Source organism: Anopheles ziemanni, chromosome 3 (assembly GCF_943734765.1).
Source record: "Anopheles ziemanni chromosome 3, idAnoZiCoDA_A2_x.2, whole genome shotgun sequence".
Taxonomy (NCBI): Eukaryota; Metazoa; Arthropoda; class Insecta; order Diptera; family Culicidae; genus Anopheles; species Anopheles ziemanni.
In genome coordinates, this window is record NC_080706.1 from 80,492,893 (window position 1) to 80,511,267 (window position 18,375).

Here is an 18,375-nt window from a genome sequence, read left to right on the forward strand (position 1 = left end):
TTTCGGCTGCCAACGACACACTTATCCTAGAGGCAAGGCAAGCCGACGACGTCGAGGTTAGGTTCGACGACATTGTTTCGGTAGCGATTTGTCAAATTAATGACAGGCCGTTTCAACGGATGTACTTCGGAGCGGTTTGGGGTTGCTACAAGCGCAGCATAACGTTGATCCAAAGCAGATCGTGCGATAAGATGTTCAAGCCATTGGGGAAGGGCTCTCTATGGCGTATCTATTCCACGCATAGCGTCCTTGACCACAAATGGAGGCATAAAAACCAACCTGAGCGTCTTGCTTTATCGTCCAAACAAAACCATTCCTTTACGACTCACTTTCATCTCCACACCACGGGACGAGAGTTCAAACACGTCCGACGAAAGACCTCCACACGCACACACACAGCGAGATTTTGCAACTGAACGATCTTGACGACGATCGAGGTGCAAAGTTTGCCAATTGAAATGGTTCATCCAAGGTAAAATGGTGACCATGGATGAATCCTTCGGCCGGACGCTGTGGCAACGGAGCTGCAACTGCAAGCTGCGTAAAGTAAACACCGACCGACTCCACCTACTGACTTCTGGCCAATAGTAGGCAAAGAGCGAAGGACATGAATTCGACGATTGGATCTTGAACACGAACCACTAATCACCATGAGATATACTGCCTCCGTTTTTCTGGTTTTACAGCTCAGCCCGCCTTTTTTGTGCCAAAAAAAAAACAATGCCCGAATCTACATCCGATGATTGACAGCCGAAGGTTGCACACGTTCGGGTGGCATGCAAGGGATCTTGGGCATCTTTGGGGGAGCGTCCCACGGTGGTGAGTGGGACTGTCTCTGTGGCGGCCAAACATCCCATCCAAGCGATCATTCCGAAGGCTACCGACGTAGAATGGGAAGGGCATGACATTTTCTATTCCAAGCTTTGGGAAGGGCATGACATTTTTTATTGTTTTGGAATGGCATAACATCCTCACATTTCCCATGAATAAAAAAAAAATGGTTGGTACACTTCCATCAGCGTGTATGTATTATCCTCAAGTCGCTGGAACGATCGATGTGTGTATTTGGTTTGCGCGGGGGAACATGAAATATTCAGCTTAGAGGTTTCTAGGACTTCCCAGACACGTTTATGTAAGCGTTTTAGTTTTATTTCTATTCGTGTTGTCCCTCGTCGGGAAATGGATTTCGCAACTCGAACTTGTCTTGTTCTTGCGTATGAAGGAACTCCCACTCCAACCGATTTCGTTGACCTTCCGGGGCTAATGGTACACACCTGTTGCGAACCGAACGACAGAGGCGCACACGCACACATACACTAATAACCGTGGCAAAGTGTCGTTGACCGTCGGCACCGAATCCATCAGGAAGGTTAAATTAGTCTCAAGGACGGATGGACGGATGGATGGTCGGTTCAGGTCTTCTTTGCATCCTTCCACGAAGAATCGAGAAAATTGGACGAAGGCAGATTACGTTGTGCCCTTCTTCCTTGCGAAACAAAATGGCCAACGACGAAATCAGCAAGAAAAACCGTTCACTCGTTCCGGTCTGAGGGTGGAAGCCTTTGTCCCGCGGAAGGTCCTTTGCATTTCGTGTCTTTGTGTAACCTTTTCTGTCGCGTATCCTCAACTTGCAAAGGCGAAGGATTGATGGTGCGACGAGGTTTGGGATGTTTATGTTGTTTATAAATAATAATAATTCACCCCCTGCCCAGTGCATGGAAAACCCGCAAACGAGTGTGTCGTTATGTGCACAACATAGTATCAAACACACACACGCACACGTACCTAGGCAAAGCGTTATGTACTCGTCATCGGTTGATGCACGGTGAAATATGGCTACTCATCACTAATCAACTGCAAGCTACCGTTCCTATCCACCAGTTGTATCTTACCGCTGAAAACATAAATGGAAGTCCTAGAAGGACACGGAAAGGTCGAACACTGGAAAAAGGTTCATGGACCCCCGGGGGTTCCACCTGCAGGAGATTCGGTGGTAAAAGTTTTTGGTCTTTTCCGATTTTACACTCGAACAAGGAAACTGGAAAGGTTTCCTCAACTCTCGAACCGTGAAATTGCAGGCGAATCATTGGCCGACTCTCTGCTTTTCGTGCCTTCGTCTGGCCGCCGTTCTGTTTTCAATTCACCAAAGAGAATTACCCAGGTATTGGTTGTAAAATGATTAACTTATCCATCCCGTGTGTGCACCTTTGAAGCCTTTCAAATAAATTGTACAATACCTCCCGACTAGAACCAAACTTGAGTCTATGAAAACACCCACTTTGAACAACCAATCTTTCAAGAAGGTTATCAGAAAAATGGATGAACGGAAAGTGATAAAGAACGAAAGGAAAAGTAAACTTTTGATAGTGTAAACTCTCCTTTGATCCCCGGTTTACACTATATTCCTGTGACATTTAAACATGAAAGGATAACCTTTAACTGCTTCAAACAATGCAAAGGAAAAATTAAATTCAACCTAGCACCAGAACCGTTTCATTAGCGCATGTTTTCGGAGGAAAAACTTGCCACAAAATAATGCGAAGTTTGCACAACGGATGAAAAAAACGGAGGAGTAGCTTGGCGGGGGTTTTTTTTTCTCCCACGAAACAGCCAAATCATTGTCAGCCGCAAATGAGATGAGGTTAGCGAACTATTGCTCCAACACGGTCGTAAATAACCTGTACCTTTTTTTCTACTCTGTCTCCCGAAAAAGTTCATTGACTGGCACGGTCGCCAGAACGGAGCCTTCAACTTCAGCAGCAGCGTGTAATGGAACGTTGCCTTTGCTGGGGGTGGAAAAATTGATATTCATATTCATACTTTGATTCATTTTCCACCTACCCGATTCCCATCGCAAAACGGCGACAAATGGTGATGTATTCGGTCGGCAAGGACCGTGGGTTAATGTCCTTCTGTCTGTCCGGAAGGCGCCCGATTTTCGGGCATGAAGCCAGGGCACTCCTAGGCTCCGGGATCGATTAGTTCAGAGGCAATGGCCAGACAGCTCAGGAATGGTCATAAATAACACAAAAAAGGCGAGCGGACGTAGATAAATTAGTAATAGATGGACGTGTTACGTGCCGAGGTGTCAACAGAGGCACATAACATTGTGTCAAAAAGCGGATCAGGTGGAAAAAAACATATTACTATAATTCTTCTCACAGTACACCCATAATTAGCAAACCACTGAAATAAATAACCGCTGATCCGCTCATGATCAAGACATGACATGAATGTCACTTGTTTGTTTGTTTCTCCAATGATTCGTCCAATACTTTGCATTTAAGTACCGGTTCTGATGGCCCAAAGGTTAATGGGCAACAATTGCAAAAAAAAGTGCTGCAAGTGATGTTTATTTACAGTGCATCGCAACTTTTAGTACAGTGCTAAAAAAGAAGATGTAAATAAAAACAGGATAGTTAGGATTAGAATTACTATAAGTTTAGTGCATGTAACAGGTAAATTTATTAGATTTGACTATCTATTTTATTCTTCCCAAATAATGTTTTTCGAAATATCGTCCATTGGAAAGAACTGTATGTGGACACAAAGCGTCGATTTGCTTGCAAGCATCACATACAAACAAGTCAACGAATTATTTCAGCAACATTCAGCAACCGAATTGCAAACCCGATCCGGTAAGTGCAACGCGAATAGGAGGACCGCTGCCAACACCGGGAGCTGATCCGCGAATGTTTGCCATTTGGCAGCTGATGGGACTACTGACACACACACAACCACAAATGCACAGCAGCACGCCCACAAAAACGCGAGGAAAGTAATCGGAATCGTATGGCACCGAACCGTAACGGAAGACACGGTGCTGAATGACGCGGGGTGGCGGGGTGTAAGGGCTAACTAGGGAAGAGGAGGATTTTGAGGATCCAGGGGAGTGGTGGGAAGGCATGGCGGGGTGGTTAAATTACTTCTGGCGGCGCACGGAGATGATCGCGCCGTTGGCCAATGCAAACGCGGTTCAATGAACTCTAGGCGAGACATCACCATTTGCCGCCGTTGCCGTCGCCGCCGATCGTAGTTCGGTCGTTGGTCCGAACGGACGTTGTTATATTTCGTCGATCCCAATGCACCTCCGCCCCTCCCCCCCCCCCCCCCACCCTCTCCCTGGGCGCACTTTTCCCTGCCCACCCAAAGTGAAATGATCTCGAAGCACGGCACGGCAACATTCTCGCAACCAACACTGCCGGGCGATCGTTTTAACTCGAACTCGCGCATTCTCGAGCACTGAACCCCACACACACACACACACACACCGATCCACTTCCAACCCGCCAGATGGGTAAATATTCCCTTCGGTTCCCCCGACGGCCACTGTTTTTTTTTGCGCGATAAACGCCCGTGCGTAGGAGAAGCACGATTCAATGAACCGGTGCAATCATTTTCAAATGTTTAAATGACCCCCTTCCCCAACAATATCCCCTTATTCCGCCGCTCTTCCCGGTAGGATCCCATTATGGTTTTGCTCGTAAACTAGACACAACAATCGAATTTGATCCCTCCATTCCCTCAAAAGGAATCGGAAAGTGGTCCTTTTTTTCGTTGATCGTTTAATCGAAATTTCTTCCTCGCGGAACAAACCAGACCCCCTTCCACACCCCTGCGAGACCGGGCCAATCAATTCCAATAAGGACAGCGAACTGTAACACGAACTTCTCTTGTCCATCATCCCGAAACAGGTTGCATTTTAAAACCGCACGTCAAACCGAGTCCAATAGCCGGGAACGGCACCGGACGTTTGACGACAATGACAATCCGACAGAGTGCAACAGGAGGGTAAGCAAGCATTTGCTTCGTCCTTCCAAAGATGGCGCAAACTCACATCGAGCTCGATTATTTATTTATTTATTTATATTATTCTTATAAAGTGTGTGGCCAACATCACGGCCTGGACACTGAGCTTAATACTAAGGACTAACTCTAGCATAAAGAAGCAGCAATTCATTTTTAAAGCGTAACATAGAGGAGTTAAAGTCAAAGTACTCATAGTAATTATTAAAGTTTCGCATCATCACTAACAGAGGTTCGTTATGGCTGTATAATCGCCTACGTAGTTGAGGTGCTAAAAATTGTCTATTTCTTATAATTCTAGCAGGAGCATATATGTTAATTCTAGCCAGCAAATCAGGGGCGTCAATCTCTCCTGTCAAAAGTTTACCAATGAATACGCATTGCGCAACTTTACGCCTGTGGTCAAGGGATTGTAAACCTAATAACAAGCAACGTGTACGATAGTCAAGTCGAAACGATACAGATCGAGAGAAAAGTCGTAACGCGACACAAGTAAGCCGACGCTGAACTGCCTCTATTCTATGTGTCCAATAATCGGTAGACGGAGACCAAATGACGCTATTGAACTCTAAAATTGAGCGGACCAGACTGACATATAACGCTTTTACACATGTAGGATCTGTGAATTCCTGACACTGCTTGCAAACAAATCCTAGCAACCTCGTAGCTTTATCTATTATTTTCTTGTAGTGCACATTGAACGTTAACTTACTGTCTAGGTAAACTCCGAGATCGCGGACCTCGGTTACGCGAGCAATATCGGTACCCATGATTTTGTAATTATGAACGACAGGTTTGTCTATTCTATGATAAGTTAACACACAACACTTTTCAGTTGAAATACTTAGGTCGTTTAGATGGCACCAATCACTAAAGTTATCACAGAATGTTTGCAAAGTATCGCAGTCCATTTCAGTCTCAATTGGCAGATAGATCCTTAGGTCATCCGCATACATTAAGCAAGCCTTTTCGGGAATCACAGTAGTCACGTCATTAAAAAATATTGAAAACAGCAGAGGACCAAGATTGCTCCCTTGTGGTACGCCAGAAGTACCTTCAAACACATTGGAGAACACATCACCTATCTGCACGGAGTAGCGACGATCGTGGAGATAAGAGCTGAACCACTCAACCAGCGATGGTGACACACCCAGCCTCTGCAGTTTAGCCAGCAGTAATGAATGATTCACACGGTCAAAGGCCGCTTTTAGGTCCGTGTATACAGCATCCAGTTGGAGTCCGCACGCGAAAGTTTCATGGCACACGGTGACAAATTCAAGTAGATTTGTTGTTACAGATCTTCGCGGATAGAAACCATGTTGGCGCCTGCTGATGACATCCCGGCAGCAATTCAGAAGATCACGATGGACAATCACCTCGAATACTTTTGAGCAGGCGCACAGAGAAGTTATGCCTCTGTAATTCTCAGCATGCTTTTTGTCGCCTTTCTTATGAATAGGAAACATCCAAGAAAATTTCCACGCAAAAGGGAACGTACCCTGTTCAAGCGACATGGAAAATATCTTGGACAGAGGCATTGCGAGAGAGGCACTGCATTTTTTTAATATCGCTGACGGTACACCATCAGGTCCTGGCCTCAATGATTGCTTTATCGTATTAATCGCTTTTTTTACCGATTCCACCGACACATCAATATCAGATGGAGTAAAGTTGACTTGTGGTGGATATACGGTATCCATAACTCGTGGTCACCTTGTATCAACGCATACTGCGTGAAACCACTCGCGGTCGCGGACTTATCAAAGCGGAGGGTTTGTCATCGTGTACAACTTGAACTTAGATGAAAACTCAGAAGTTTTTAACTTACTGGATGCGCGACGGGCATTACGACCACGTCCGATCAGTGTCCACCGAATAGTTCCTTTGTCTATTCGGCATCGATTTATTTATACTGTTTCTTAAGGCTAGTTTACAGGTGGTTTAATAAGTGTTGGTAATGAGGCTGACCTACTTTACAAAAGTTGTTTATCGGTTCTATAAATGCTGGTTTGATAATTTTGGTGTTTTTAATCATGGTTAGGTTATTGACGTCGATCGCGCAAACGTTTTTGCGCGCATCGTTCCCTGTCTGTTTCATAACATCCGGCCCGCCGTGGGTCATGCTTACTTGGCTCAAATGCCCGAACCTGTTGGTTCCCTGTTTTTCATGCACCGGCTTGCCGTGGGTCATATTACTTAGGTGCAATGCTCGCGCACCATCGTGTCGCAACTTGCTTGCGCTGTATCGCTGGGTGCGTCGATCTATCAATTTGCCTAGATTGCAGTTTGGGGTATTTAGTTGTTGTTTCTGAGTTGAGGGTTTATCGAAATGTGTTTTGTTTGTTTTCTGGCGGTGTCACCTGATCTAGTTGTTTTCGATACTTAGTTCATAACATTTGATTATGGAATGGAGAGTTCATTGTGCTTTCCACGCTCAGCAAAACACGGTACTTCAGTGGTGGTGGATTTTAAGCCGTATAGCATAGGCATGCTACACGCCCCCCTTTTCTTGAGGAAGGTTATGGTTCTTACTCAATTGTCAAGAATCATGACCTTACTCACTAGGTTGTTTAATTATTCTGTTTTTATGAACTGTGCTCTCCTTTTTAGATTGACAATTTTGTATTACGCAATTGGTTTCCCGTATGCTTTTTATGAAAAATGGTCCAATGTACATGGGATCTAGTTTTCTTCCTGTTTCATTTGTAATGTACACTGTATCTCCTATTTTTAGGTTTATTGGATTTGTGGTTTTGTTCAAGGTTGCCTGTCGTTTTTCTTTTGTTCTGATTAAATTTTCCCTGGCTATTTCGTTTGATTTTTGCAACTTGAATTTCATTTCATTGTAGTATTGCTCGATATTATAAACTGGTTCTGTTTTTGCTTTATATAAATCTTGTGGTAAATTTGCTGTTCTCCCGAAAACTAGTTCAAATGGTGTATATCTTGTATCTGTATGGGTTGTGGTATTGTACACAAATTCGTAAAATTTAGTCCAGGTATCCCAATCATTATGGTGTTCGTTTGAGAATGACCTTAAATATTCGTTTAAGCATCTATGGTTTCTTTCTAACGCTCCTATGGTTTGTGGATGATATGCGGTTGCAAATGTTTGTTTTATTTTGAGAATTTCTGCTACTTTGCTTAAAATTTCATTGTTGTACTCCAGACCTTGATCAGATTTTAGTTCTAAGAAATTACCAAAAGTGAGAATAAAGTTTTCTACCAATGCTCTGGCTATTGTGTTTGCTTCTTTGTTTTGTATGGGGATTATAACAACGTATTTTGTTAGGTCACATTGAATTGTAACTGCGTATCTATTTTCGTTGTTTGTTTTTGGAAGTGGTCCAACTGTGTCTATGGATATTACGCTAAATGGTTTCGAAGGGGTTGTCGTCACAACTGTCTCTTCTTTAGTATGCTTAATTGTTTTATTCCTAATACACGCGTTACAATTTCGTACGTAATTTTTTATGTCTTCCTTCATGTTTTTCCATCTATACTTCTCTCTAAGTTTTAGATACGTTCTGTACTGGCCTATATGTCCTCCCGAAGGGGTCATATGATAATCGTGGATTATTCTCAGCTGATTTTCCCTTTCTGTGATCCAACTGGTTGGAGTGAACAGAATTATACTGAAATTAGAAATAGTCCTATTGGCTACTTCCTTTACCATTTCATGGGAGAAGTACTTGAACAATATATCTTGCATTGACAAAGCTAACTTGTCTCTGTGGTAGTCTTTTGCTACTTGGCACAACTTTAGAAGAGCAAGCTCTAGTGCTTGACTTCCATTTTTCGGTGCATCATTATTAGAGGGGATTATTATCGACCCTAGCGCTTTATTTCCTTTATGGTTATATACCATGAGCTCTATTCCTTTTCTACTTTCATTTGTCTTTATTTTCAGTATTTTGGATACCTCGGAAGGTCTATCCGTTTCCCACATCGCAGGATGATCAGTCCTCGATTCATTTTTCTTCTTCTTTTCCTCACTCTTCTCAGATTTGTTTATCTCCTTCTTCTTTAACATTGCTCTCGTTGTCACTGTTAAGATTGTGCTCTTCATCTGTACATTCATCTTATCCTCCTTATTTTTGGGAATAAATGATTTTAGTTCATCTGAATTGATGACTATTCTGGACAATGCATCTGCAGCTACATTGGCTTTACCTGCTAAAAATTCAATCTCGAAATCGAATTCTTCTAAATCTACAAAATACTTTATCTAGGTTACTGATATGATGCTGTGCACCGCATCCAGTAACAATTTTATCATCTATATATACAAATGCGAGTTCAGGTGCCCATACTTGCTGCATCGAGCTCCTGCATTCTTTGCACTGCTTCTGAGACAGTTGCAAACTTAGTTGCCATTAGCAATGTCTTCGTTCTCTCGCCACTAATTTTTTCCACAAGTGTATCGACTGCCAGTCCTACTACCATCTTATTTGCAAAGTCGTCAGGGACTTTATTTTCCCTATACAAAGCCATCAGCTTGTTGGTGAGGAGTTCAATCTCCTCTCCTATTGCCTTATTGTCCGACTTCCTGATTGCTTTGATAGCAGCGATCACTTTCAATGGATCCGTTTTTTCTTCAAATCGCTTCTTGATTTCGGCGATGAAGTCATCAATTTTCATAATGTCCTCGGGCATCGCTTGAGCTGCCTTCCCTATCAGCTTTGTTTCTAATACCCTTACTAACATTGGTTCATTATCCTTGGCCAGATCCCTGGCTATCTTGATCGCCTTGATGAACATTTTCACATTTTCTGGCTTGCCATCAAACGACGGTAGAACCGCGTTAATCGTTTTGAAATCGAACGTAGCCATTTTCTTATGCTTTTTGTGTAATTTTGTCAAATTAATAATGCAACGTACCAGTATACTGAACTGTACGTGTTGCGGTTTTGACATATGCAACTTGACTAACTCTTTAATCTTTGTCAGCAAGTTTCTTGCTGCTACCATATATGCAGTTACTTCGTGGTCCGAGTACTTGCTCTCATGCTTAAGGAAATAATGTTGTAACCCTTCGAATGTTTCTTCTGAAGTTAATTCGATTGCTCTTAATGTGGCCTTTCTATGCCTTTTCGTATAATCTTTAATCCTATCTAAGATCCTTTCTAATTTTTTAATTCCATCCGCGGGTTTAATATTGTCTGGCATCGTTCATCGTGCAACTATTTGTTGGATTAATTGTAAACTTTGTTATAGAAATTCTCATTATTACGCATATTATCCCCAATGTCTCATATTTTCATATTTTTTCGTTTCATTCTTCATATTCTGTTTCATTGTCGTATTATTTTCTTTTATCCGTGGAGCATCTTTCTTTACTTTAGTTCTTATTCTTACTCTAATATATTTATGATAAAAATGTAATAAACTTAACTTTCATGCTTCTCGCCACCATCGTGTATCGTTGACCTGGGGTGCAGGGATATTCGTCATCATCCTATATTGCTGCTATCGTCATCCTTCCTTCCTTATTTCCTTCCTTCGGTAGAGTCGTCTTCACTGCTGTAGTCGCTTGGTGTGCGCCTTTTCCTTTGATACAAGTGCCGTTCCGGTTACCACTCGATTCATTTCCGCCAATAACTGTGTTTTGCGTAACATAGTCACTCATACACACAACATGATTTTCTAACGATAGGCGTTATGCATTTCACTCTGTTTTGTTTGCTGCGTGCGTCGACACTGCTTTTTCGCGCACCATTATTTTAATTGTTTTTATCTTTGTATAATTGGCACTTTGTTTCTGTGTTCGTTAAACTCAAATTTGCGATAACTATCGTCACTTTTATCGTGGTAGCTCTAATGCCTTTAATGCTTGTTTTTTGGCGTTTTTCACAACGAGTTTGTAAGCATATTTCAAACACTGCAGCAGTAAGATTGCTGTCACCAAAACCAAAAGAATGTTGAGCTTGAGCTCATGTCCTTCGTGCATTTCTGTATGCACTTCCTGATTTTGCACAATTGTAATGTCTTTTGTTCCAGAGACACCAGCCTGCGGCTTGGATGATTTTCCTCCCATTTTGTCTATTTTTTAAAGGTTATCGTTTTTGAATTGACACTTTTCCGCACTCTCAACCATCAAGGTTCTTGTTGGTCACGATGATTCGAGTCACTTATTATTCACTTCACTCCGAAGATTGCTGATTATAATCACGGTCGCCATGTGGTGGATATACGGTATCCATAACTCGTGGTCACCTTGTATCAACGCATACTGCGTGAAACCACTCGCGGTCGCGGACTTATCAAAGCGGAGGGTTTGTCATCGTGTACAACTTGAACTTAGATGAAAACTCAGAAGTTTTTAACTTACTGGATGCGCGACGGGCATTACGACCACGTCCGATCAGTGTCCACCGAATAGTTCCTTTGTCTATTCGGCATCGATTTATTTATACTGTTTCTTAAGGCTAGTTTACAGGTGGTTTAATAAGTGTTGGTAATGAGGCTGACCTACTTTACAAAAGTTGTTTATCGGTTCTATAAATGCTGGTTTGATAATTTTGGTGTTTTTAATCATGGTTAGGTTATTGACGTCGATCGCGCAAACGTTTTTGCGCGCATCGTTCCCTGTCTGTTTCATAACATCCGGCCCGCCGTGGGTCATGCTTACTTGGCTCAAATGCCCGAACCTGTTGGTTCCCTGTTTTTCATGCACCGGCTTGCCGTGGGTCATATTACTTAGGTGCAATGCTCGCGCACCATCGTGTCGCAACTTGCTTGCGCTGTATCGCTGGGTGCGTCGATCTATCAATTTGCCTAGATTGCAGTTTGGGGTATTTAGTTGTTGTTTCTGAGTTGAGGGTTTATCGAAATGTGTTTTGTTTGTTTTCTGGCGGTGTCACCTGATCTAGTTGTTTTCGATACTTAGTTCATAACATTTGATTATGGAATGGAGAGTTCATTGTGCTTTCCACGCTCAGCAAAACACGGTACTTCAGTGGTGGTGGATTTTAAGCCGTATAGCATAGGCATGCTACAGACTAATTCACGCGGAACATTTGCAACTGCGGCATTCAAACGAGGCATGTCGTAACTAACTCCACTTGAGAACTGATTTCTAAAACGGTCTGCAAAGAGATTACAGGACTCTTGGTCATTAGCGGAAACTGAGCCATTGTACGTTATGAGCTGAGGTATTCGGGTATTAACGCGCCTCGAGTTTACATAGCTCCAGAATTGGCGTGGGTTACTTCTCAGGTTCTCCTGAATCCTTCTAACATACTGATCATGCAATATTTTGTTCAGTCGTCGATACAGGTTATGTGCCATAATGTGTCTCATTTTTGCATAGTGGGTCATTTTTTTTCTATAGCTACGATAGCAAGAAGCTTTCACACGTTTCAGTTCCTGAAGCTGGCGCGTTGACCACGGGGGACCACGCCTCCTGATTCGTTGGGGACAGCAGCGTGTGAGATAACCCATCAATATGTTATTAAATTTATCAACAGCCAGGTTTACATCGGGTTTACATTATCGCGCCGTGCAATAAACATACAGCGATACAGTGGGCGGAAGTACAATAAGCGGAGCTTCATTATTTCAATAACATAATAATGCTGCTGATAAGGTTACACTTTGTTTAATCCGGTTGTATGAAGTTTTTTACAATCTCATCCGTTTTTGTGCACACCTTTATACACTTTACCAATCTTATCTTGGTTGTATTTTTTTTTCTTTACATGACACGATACACCTCCTAGTAGGACTTAGTCCCTTTCCAGGGAGTGTTACTGTAACCTATTGAAAGACGGTCGATTAGATGAAATTGGAAAATTCTGAACGAAAACATATCGACATCAAGTTTATGACCTAGTGAAATGTACAATTTCCCTACAAATGCATAAGAAACTAGAAAGGGTTGCTCTCAACAGCAACAGCTGGGGATTGAGAAGAATATTACTTCCTATTTTCAGCTTGTTCATCTTTATCTTGCTGCAATCAGTAGTTACTTTACCAAACAAACTAAAGTCACAAAAATCGCATTTTTAGTACATGCATTTTTTTATATATATTTGGACGGGCCTGGCCGGGTATTGTAAGTACATGAAAAACTGCTACAGTGTATAAAAATTGAAAACGGTGTATAAAGATTAATAGTAAGCACGAAGAGTTATTGCAACCACTGTAGCGAATCAGGAAAAAGAGCTTGCACAACGAAAAAAGAAACAAATCCAATTTAAAAAAACACATGCAACCGACTAAGGAAAGAAGCAGAACACCACGTTCCACTCCCTGAAGGGTATCGGACGGAACACCGTGCTATTCTGCTTTACAATTTGCATTATGAATATCTCCGCAAGTAGGTTGATTTTATTAGGTAGCAATTCAGAGTGAACCCCGCAACCGTTAAAGGGTTGAATACAATTTGTCCAGTAATCGATGGGAAGTATGGTATTTCTTATTAGATAGGATTGTACATATATCACTAAATTTATTTTTAGCAAAAATTCTTCTCGAACATCAACTACCAAGTTTGAAAAAGTATAAACAATCATTCTAGTGCTTCGACCCCAAGCGTAAAGCGTATTTCAAAAGGGCTGTAAGGGTGGAGGTTAAAAAACTGCTCACGATGCAATAGCAACGAATTGCATCGCAGTGCACCGGGGTTCGTTCCCCCTCTTATGCGGTCGCAATATAACTCTGGCATGCATTTAGCCCGTTCGTGTCGTGGCCACACGGTGGCATATTGGTTCATTTCGTTCAATTTAAGGTTACGCCGGCGGTCTCGAAGGACGAAAGGTCACGGAAAGAAGACAGCACAGCACAGCCGTCGACGAAAGCGATCGTTTAACGTTACCGTAGTACTGCACTATTTGCAGGTCAACTGCAGCGACCGGATTGCATGAGGATAATCGAACTTCGAGTTCGGCGGGAAATACATGCCCTCATAAAAGGATAAATTTTTGGGAAATGGGAAAAAAGAGCGCATCAAGAAGCAACAGAGTTCAGCCGCACACCACAGGAGGGTGGTTTTTCGAACGTACCGCGAAAACGAGGTTGCACATCCTTTTCCATTATTTCGGCGTGTCCTTCAGCTCGCCCAGAAGGACGACGGCATTTCGACATCAATGAGGGCAAGTGTGTGGTCCTTCTGATACGACAACATGGGCAATCGTTTCAAGGATTTCGATTCGCGTAGTGTTTTGTGATTGACATCGATGAAAGAATGTTGTTCAAAACTTTTATCCTTCGAAGTCACATTTCTTAATTTTTATTTTCCTCAGTCTCAAGTATATGATCCGATTATTTAATTGGGAGTTTTTAAGGGTACCTAAGTTTTCCGTAAAATTTATTTGTTTTACAATAAATAAATGACTAGAGCAACAGAATATAACAACTTACACCGTTTTCGAGCCCAGGTAAGCAAGCTGCTTATGCATCACTGTACAACCGTAAGTAAACATTTGATATCCAACTAAAATGCTGTAGCCTATCTGTGCACGATCCAAACGTAAATGGATATAGTTCAACCGCAACTAAACACTTGGCGGTCGAAAAATCGAAAAAAATATTGATTGGCAGGTTGCAACAATTTGATAATGGAATTTCTTCTATCTTTCGCAAGGATTAATTAACGCACTTTCCAATAGTTCTTGTGATGCCCTTGCATTTTATTCTAATCAACAGTGTCAATGACCATACGGTAATCCCGAATCAACGACGTACCCTGCAATAATCCATTCCCTCCCCCACACCCAAAGGTAGTTCCCGCCACGTTGTGCTCCAGAAATGGAAAACAATTCATTCAATCTGCATCGCTAAGTGCAAACAGGCGCGAAGGCGACGATACCCCTGAAGACGCATTTAATTGCAAGAGGAAAACCACAGGCACAAACACAAACACACACCGCAAACCTACGGTTCCAATGCCAGAACGATCTTGTGCGATCATTCACCTGCAGCCGAGCCAGCGTCGGTGGTGTCGTCGGGATGCATTTTGCACACTTAGCGCCAGGCTACGTGTCAATTTTTATTGATTAGTGACCAGTCGTTAACATGCGGACCATAGTCTTGCCTTAGAGTGGTATAGAATAGCACTGTGTCGCGCATGGAACCAAGGAGGGTGCATCTTCGCTTTGATGCATCTTCCAATCTCAGAATGTGACCCTTCGACAGGTTGAGGTGATAATGGGCAACGCAAGCGTAACCGGGTGACAACTTCATACTCTAATTACACCGTTTTCTTGTGCAATGATTGTTCTAATATAATGAAATACGAAAACGGGCAACAGAGAGCAATCCAACTGATTGTCCGATATTGTGTCATTTCCGTCCTTGTCACGTAAAAAGGTCAATGGAAATGTTCCCAGTAATTTGGGGTACCATCTAAGGAAGGGTTGTTGGTGGTTTCATCTAAGTTAATTCTCCAACGGTTCGGTTATCCTCTCATGCCATCGGTCTGTAAACGTCAAATTGCCAAAGGGTAATGCCGTAACGAAAGACTAAAAAGAAAAATATAAACTAAACATTTGAATGTATTCCAACGATAACGATCCTAGCGGGGAGGAAGGATCCCCGATGACAGAGCATTAGCATTGAAGATGAAGAACACTATTGAACTCCTGACGATGGTGGAGTTTGATCATATCGTAACGTTTGGCATAATGTTGGGAATTTTATCTGTTTTGGTTGGCGGTGCAGCTAGCGTTCATCCGACGAGAAAGGATATCCAAGGCTGCAGCAAACAGTAAATTGTGCCAGCCAAAGCTCAGGCCAACACATTCGAAGGTCGCTGGAAGGAGAAATGGTGGCGCAAGTCAATGCAATGCTATCGACGACGTGGTGCAGTGCGATACCATTCCTTCAAGGATACTGAAAGGATACCGCTCTGTAAAGATTGGGGAGAGGTTATTAACCAGAATTCACACCACCCACACGTCCGGTCGATGGCCTGTTGCTTCAATGGCGCTGCAACGTCCTTCCCCAAGCCAAATACCAAGGGCGAGAAAACTGGAAAATGCATTCGAATAGGGTTGGGAACGTGTTGGAGGAGGTGGTGAGGGTACCATACAATACACCCCTGGAGCGAGGGAGAGAGAGAGAAAAATCGAGTGATTTGCAAGCACTTTACCGCTCTTCGTGATTACACGCCGTCACTCTTTCGCCTGTGCAGCAATCACGTCGAGCTTTTGGTGGATGTTAGTACTCCCTTTTGCCCATTTCTCCACTCCAGCATGAAGGGAAAATTTTCAACATTTGACGCTACTTTTAACACGTTCCTTTAGGGCAATACGTTTTCGTTCTTTTCCATGTTTTCCTCTAGAAGATTGGATCCCTTTCATGGTGTTGTTTTGTGTTCCGAACCGAACGTCAAACTTGTTAGGAATGACGGGGACAATCAGAAAACTTGGGCCATTCGAACATTCCGTAGCATGCACCCTTGCAAAGTGGTATCGAAATGGAAAATATCATCACCGCACCGTATGCTGGGGAGAAATTAAACCAATACACCGGGAGCCTTAATGAACTCAATGCAATTACTGGCGTCCGTGTTGGCATCGTTCTTTTGAATTCCCAACCAACTGTCCATTCATACGGAGGGAAATTTAGTTTTTCACTTGTCAGTGAAGCGATGGGCTTATCAGAAATCACAGATCAATTACAATGAAACGTGATACATCCGGACCACAATTGTGGAACCAATCAAATTATGCTCTGTTGATAACCAATTGGATTGATGACGGTTTGCATCATTGTTGACAAGGTGCTTCTGCTGGCCGCTTGCATTGACATGTGGCAACTGCTCTTGCAGAGAATTTCACCGTCAAGTATATCCATGCTTTGCAAACAAGTATTTTCCATATTTCAGATTTTCTCGAACATGAAGCTAAAATTTACCTCACACTTCAGAATTCCAAGACTTCACAATGGAATCAGCAATACGAGATGTAACAGTTTTATTTATATATTACGAACCTGTACGACTGTTATGCTTTTGAATACATCTTTACTGTAATATACGCTCTAAAACTGAGCTTAAATTGCATTTTACCGTAGGGTAAGTGCTCCTATAATGGTGTTAGTACCAATAGTAATAAAATTCTAGCTCTACGACGAAATAAATATAATGAAGATATTTGTTCTTCTATGAAATGTTCTTTGATCTTCTGCGAAGTGGTTAAACGATAAACCTTCTCATTCCGTAATAAATTAAGGCTCCAAAATTAATATTTTCCGAACAGGTTGTACTAATATGCTGGATTACAGAAGAATTTATCAGATATCCCATGATTTCCTTAAGGCTATAAATCGCTGCAAAATGCATTGGGTTGTGAGAGGTGTATGAGGCCAATGCATTGGTCTATGACCAAGCCAATGCATTGGCCTGAGTATTTTGGCCATTCTGTTTTAAATTTGCTTCATCTCTCGTCTTTCGTTTATTTTTAATGTTTTACGGTGTTGTTTTCCAGAAGAAAGGTCGCGTTTCGATCATAATTGGTACAAATATGTAAAATATTGTATTCTTAACACTTATAAATAACATCATATTGTTAGTTACATTACTAAGTGCCCCCCTATTGGTATCGTAACCCTATGCGATTTCCTATTTACTATTCAGAAAACAAAACCTTGTCGGTTTTGTAATGTATTGCGAAAATATTAGATTCCTTTACACGAGACGACGATCGGAAAAGGATAAATACAACTGGAGTGCGTGGGAGCAATGGTACGGCATGGTGGTTGCACCGCAAATGAGGCCAAAAGGTACCAGAAAGGTCAATTGAATCAAATTGCAACAACCACACAGTGCAGCGCACACCGAGCCCAAACCGACAACGATCATCGTCTGCGCTTGAGTTTGTTCCGATTCAGCCTCTTCTATGCTGCTGAACCGCGCCAAAGAGCTAATGCTACTACTTTTGCGAGCCGCGTTACCTTGGCATGATTTTTGACTTTGCCCTTTTCTGCGACTTCTACTGCGGCCAACGGCGGCAGCAGCAACAACAACCATCCGTTCGCTCGGTTCTTTCTGTGCTGCGCCGGCCAAGGCTACTCGGCGGGCGATAGAAGAAAGGCATGGAAGTTATGCTTCAGGGACGGGTGGATTAGCGCATTTGCTTGCAAAGCCGTGCAGTTTTAATGTGGCGTATGTGTTTGTCTGTGCGCGCACGGGGTGACACACCTTGATGGTAAGGGCAACCAGGCAACGATCAACGTCGTAATCCACATCATAACACAGCAAATCATTTCCTTGCCCCAAGGACGGGGGCAAGCAGCCGCTGGATGGATTGGCGGTGCAAGTGGAAAGCCAATAGATAAAAGAGCGCATGTTGCAAAATGTTGTTTCTATTATTAGGTGTCATTCTGACAATAATTTTTTACAACAAATAGTTGAATGGGAACATAAGATGGACATCTGATTTGAGAACTTTGTCTATATTCTAAGCGATAAAAAATAGTAGCTTTTGCAAATACAAGCTGCACTACATGCACACATCATCACAAAGTACCAAACGCGAGTCCTGAGACAGACGAAGAAAAAACTTCCGAATGGTGGCAACAGTCTCATCCACACAAATGACGCCGGCATCCCGTCCACGTCTTTCA

General features: G+C 42.6%; 1 protein-coding gene across 1 annotated transcript in view; it reads right to left on the reverse strand.

The window, feature by feature from the left end:
• Positions 1-18,375, reverse strand: part of LOC131289986 (uncharacterized) — a 56,654-nt gene that overhangs the window by 36,511 nt on the left and 1,768 nt on the right. The window lies entirely within an intron of this gene.